The sequence below is a fragment of the Sinocyclocheilus rhinocerous genome, unplaced genomic scaffold (genome assembly GCF_001515625.1).
Source record: "Sinocyclocheilus rhinocerous isolate Xijiao unplaced genomic scaffold, SAMN03320098_v1.1 scaffold2616, whole genome shotgun sequence".
In the NCBI taxonomy this organism is placed as follows: domain Eukaryota; kingdom Metazoa; phylum Chordata; class Actinopteri; order Cypriniformes; family Cyprinidae; genus Sinocyclocheilus; species Sinocyclocheilus rhinocerous.
The window spans coordinates 60812-66522 of record NW_015656226.1 but is presented as its reverse complement, the minus strand read 5'-3'; positions in this window follow the sequence as shown (position 1 = coordinate 66522).

Sequence of the window (5711 nt, the reverse complement as noted above, 5' to 3'; positions counted from 1 at the left end):
TGACTCTTAACTTTTATAAAGAATATCTTTTAGTCTTTGCAACTTTACAGATCTTCTTTATGCACCAAGAGCTTGTAACACTCCAAAGAGAAAGGAAAAATTTAAATCGCATCGTATGACCCCTTTAAAACTGAATTAGTTATTAGGGCCTGTATAATGGTTCATGGGCCAGTCTTGGTACTACTTAAAACGGCACTTTTCTAAAATATTTGCATTTATATTTTTGAATCCAACCTGGTCCAAGTTCACCTGAGGTAACACTAAATCACAAAATATGACAACAACACAACAACAGTAGTCACAAGAGTACAAACTTAGATTAATTCGGAGTAAAAAAAAATACTTACAGTCTGAGTCAGAACAGCCGGCATTGTAGTCTACTCTATCAGGATCCGGAAACAGTCCTCCATAAAATGCGCTGCACACAACTGAATATTTGGGTTAAACTGTTCTGGAGCAGTGCTGTAAATACAACTTAACCACTGATTTCTAGAAAAAAAAAAAAAAAAAACTATTACATGACCTCAAGTTCATATGCTTGGACCACAAGCTTGCATAACATATTAGCAAGAGCTTCCCACATTAATTTAGCACTTTTTTCAAAATATATACTTAAATTGTTAAAGGATGTAAAGGATGTTTTTGAAGTAAAAGAAGTTTAAGCAAGATGTTCGAGTTTTTTAAAAATTTATTAATGATAGTTATTGTAAACAGCCAAATATTAAACTTAAGTCAACAAATGAAATCAAAATATATATCACTATTTTTATATTTTGCATTTGCCTGGTGCTATAATTGTTTTGTGCTGTTATTGTTTACATCTATCATTCTTCTATCAGTTGTGCAGTTCAGCAGTTCAACAACCTTTTGTGGTTTTGGATCTTAAAAAATAGGTCATCCGCTCTGCATGGCTTCCAGCACCCTGTCTGATGTGTGCCAGTGTGCCACACTATTGACCACTTGAGTGATGATCGACACTTCTGAGGGCAATTTATTAACCTAATCAGCAGCTAACCAGGCAGTTTATATGACCTTACCATGTTGTCATCATTCAGTGGATGGAGATAATATTAATAGAGTTGGAAATGTCTGTATTTATGAATATGGCAGCAGGTTTCATGTTGCTCTTTTGCAAAATTGTACAGTCAATTGAGGTTAACCACAAATAGACATGCACCCACTAACCTCTGTAACTCTGGCACCAAGCCAGTTTTTACTGTGTTGTGGGTGCAGTGTGGGTAACTGCAGCAGCCATGTTTTGACTGTTGCAATAGTGCTATATCATGTGGGTGTAATTTTCATGTTTAAAATGTTAAAGCACATATGGATGTTATGGGGTAATTAATGGGGTAGTAGGTGGGGATGCCATGAAAAGAAATGGTGTAAGGGCCAAACCCTTAATCTTTGTAAAGGTGACATATTTAGTTGACATGCATAAGTACATGCAGGCTTAACAAGGACACTGTAAAATATGTATTTTATTTTAGTGGGAAGTAGATGCCATCTTAAGGATTTTAAGGTAACAATTTCATTTTGTGGAAAAACAAATTATTCAAAGCTCTGGTTTTATATAAAACCTGGAAGGAGTCTTTAATACACATATTTTAGAAGTTGTAGTTCTGTATAAGTAAGTGTAAGTATATATATATTTTTTAATTTAGCGAACAAGACTAGTACCGGCTAGGTGTCGGCATGATTGTGACCCAGTGTCGGCTCAGTTTCAGTACCCAGTGTTGGACCAGTGCCGGCTAAGTGTTTCATTTCTCGTTGGTGTGATTGTGGCCCAATGCCGGTGGTGTTAGCTTCGTTTCAGTACCCAGACTCAGGCCAGTACTGGCTAAGTGTTTAATTTCTCGTCGGTGTGATTGTGGCCCAATGCCAGCAGTTTTGGCAGCCGAACTCGGGCCAGTGTATTTGGGCCGATTCTGGGGTGTCATTCATCCCATGTCCATGCCGAGTCTGGCAACCGCAGCTGGGCCGAGTTATTTCTTCCTGATATTTAAGTCAGGAAGATATTTCACTGATATTTAAGAAGGGATGTAAACAAGCGATATTACGGAGGTGAAAGAAGGGTAGATTTAGTGAGTGAAGAAATGTGAGGTAAGAAGGAGAGAGAGGAGTCAAAGATTATACCCAGGTTTTTAATGGTGGTGGAAGGTCGAACCAAGGTTCCAGCAATGTTAACATTGTCGACAGAGAAGTGAGCGACATTTTTTGGTGAACCAACAAGTAGATCTGTTTTATCAGTGTTGAGACTGAGAAAGTTATTGGTCATCCAAGCATTTATATCATTAATACAAGCTGATATGGAGTTGGTCGGAAAAGGAGAGTTGCGTTGAGAACTGATATAGAGCTGGGTGTCATCTGCATAGCAGTGGAAGTTGAAGCCATGATGACGGATAATGTTACCTAAAGGAAGCATGTAGTTGATGAAAAGTAAAGGCCCAAGAACAGAACCCTGAGGAACACCGTGAGAGGCAGTAGAGGATTTAGCCTGGCGGACAGCGATGTAATGCTGACGGTCAGACAGGTAAGAAATGAACCAAGATAGGGCAGTTCCAGAAGAGCAGAGTCGTGAGATTAGAATACTGTGAGAGATTGTGTCAACTGTGGAGCCTGAGTCAGTGGCCATAAGGAGGTCATTGACAACCTTAAGAAGTGCTGTCTCTGTGCTGTGAAGAGTGCGAAAACCAGACTGAAAACATTCATAGAGGTTATGAGATGACAAATACGACTGAAGTTGAGCAGCAACAATGTTTTCAAGCAGCTTCGAAAGAAGCGGAAGATTTGAGATTCGTCTGTAATTGGCCATATCAGAAGGGTCAAGGCCGGGTTTCTTTAAGACTGGTGTGACAGCTGCAGCGTTCCCCTGAGATACTCTGCATTCGCTCACAAAACCTTTTGTCTCTCACAAAAGCTTTGCATTGCTACAAGAAATTTTGCGTTCACTTTTATATCTATTGTTTTTCCTTCAGAAGGTTTGAAAAGCATCAAAATATTATTTTTTCTTCTGTCATATTATTTCCATCACCAGTTAAAGAGAAAATGCTGTGAATTTTTTGAAAAAAAACTAAAAAAAATCTAGTTACCAACACGAAACAACACGAGGGTGAGTAAATGATGACAGAATTAGCATTTTTAGGTGAAGTATAATTTTAATATTAGTGTATGTATATATTTACAGATACAATAACCTATATATACTATATATATATATATATATATATATATATGCACAGCATAGAAAATATGCATAAATGTGTATCTATTTTTATATATGTATAAAAAAACATCTTTATCTAAATTATATATTATTGTTTAATTACAGGTGGCACATTCTCTGCGTATTTTAGCCATAAATTATCTAAAATTGAGTTCATATTTGAAAACTGATGTTAACCACAAATGGCTGTAAATATAATGCCACATCCTGATAATAAGAACATCTGAAACACAAAACTGCACCATTTTAGCTTCTCTGAAGGGCAACTGTCCAAAAAACTGCCTTTTTAAAATTAATTTCTCCGCACCTGTTTTATCTTTTCCCCCCATTTGATCATCTTCCCACCATTCACCTTTATACAGAATAACCTTTAATGCAAGGCAGCACTGTCAACAGAAGTGCATGCTTTACCCCAATAGCTCCTCCTATTCAAGACTCTTTTGCAGGCATGTCACATGACTTTCTGAAGTAGTCCTGTTTTTCTTACTAGAAGAATATAGGTCAAAGTGGAATAATGGCTTGCAGGGTTTTCTCTAACCTCAAAGAGTTGGACTTTGCAGAGACTGTTATTATGGAAATAATTAGAACACAGAAAGGCAACAAGAACAGTTTACAGATTTACAGACAGTATGCTTAAACAGAGTGTACTGCAATAAAGTGCATTTAAAAACAGTAGCATCCATGTGAAAACTTGTCTCTTATATGCAAAGAATTTCCACTGGTATTTGAGAGGGCTGGAAAATATTGTAGCAGCGCATAAGCATCCCGACCTTTCCTTCATCCCAGTGTCTTTCTCAAATGGTCAAGAAAGCATATGGGTGTTCCTCAGGGTGGGACCTTCAACTCCTTAGCGAATAGCTTGTCAGTCCTCGAGCCTGAAGCAAAGGAGGGGTTTGATATAAAGCAGTCTCATCTGTGTTTGGATATGCATTATGATTCCAGGCTTTCCCTTCTTCACAAGATTTAAAAAATCTTCTGGAACATTTACACTGCAATTGGACTTTAAGGAGTTTTACACATGACAGACAGCCTACAAAAAGGCAAGGTCTACTTAAAGATAACATCAAGACATAATGCATGGACTTTAAAACAGCCTTTCTAATCATATATCTTTTTCTTAGGAATATAAACAGCAGCATTATTGTTTTTATATTTGAAGAAATGTTAAACAAAACTTTAAGCAGACTTCTCACACTTCTGTGTGTATGTGTATATATATAAACTGACCTAGATATGTCTAATATGTTGGCATGATGCTAATCAAACAGGTCTCTGAGAAAACAGCATTTGTCCAGGACTTTTTGAGTTGTTTTTCATAAATGTACTTTGTAGCTTGTTACTGTGTTTTGTTTTACTGTGGATGAAGTTTAGCAGGGGAATATTCACAACTGTGAGGATTGTTTTCCTCCTCTTCTTTGTTTCTCTTTCTCTTAGGCCAGCTTTCCATCACTTCTACTTCTATTCTTATGTCTCTCATTCTTTCTATCTCTTTCATACACCCGCCCACCATATACATCAATTCACAAAGAAACACTTCTGTCTTTTGGTCTTTGAAAAACGCCTGGAGGACTGATATGGATCTTTGTAAAAGAATGACACCCTAACTTTTCTGTTTTCTGTTGTATCTGTATTCAATTCCAGACATCTCTGTTCACGTACTAACCTTTCAAATGAGATCAAACGACATCAAGTTTTTCCTTTAATCCCTTGCTGTTTCACTCTTTAACATCATCAGAGTCTGCTGATAGTTCTCACTGCTGTTATGCCATTGCAGATTAAACCTCCTTTACACAAAGGCTTTTGTGTTCAAGACCAATTTCATGTTGACTCAGTGAGGGATTAGTGTTCATGACTAGTCTTGCGCTTATGGGAGCCTTAACAAAAAAGCCTGTTAAGTGTCTAAGAAAAGAAAGAGTCATGCAGGAGACTGCAGAGCTGTTGAGAATCATTGTATTCTGCATCAAAACAAGAGCACCAATATAGGCAAGATCAAACTATACACTTCTGGCTGGCTATATAGAGCAAAGTTCACTTCCATAATTAGCACCATCCAGCTATGATCGCACGCTGAGTGGTAGTGTGGAGGAAGTGGTTTTATTTTTAGAGGTGGAACAATATTTTGGTAGAGATACTCTAACGCACCCTTAAAGGGGTCATATGATGCTGCTAAAAAGAACATTATTTTGTGTATTTGATGTAATGAAATGTGTTTATGCGGTTTAAAGTTAAAAAAACACATTATTTTCCACATACTGTACATTATTGTTTCTCCTCTATGCCCCGCCTTTTTGAAACGCGTCGATTTTTACAAAGCTCATCGGTCTGAAAAAGCAAGGTGTGCTGTGATTGGCCAGCAACGGTCCTCCATAAAATGTGCTGCACACATCTGAATATTTGGGTTGAAGTGTTCTGGTACAGTGTTGTAAATACAACTTAACCACTGATTTCTAGTCGTGTCCTCTTTTGGAAGGCCAAACAAAGTAGTTTC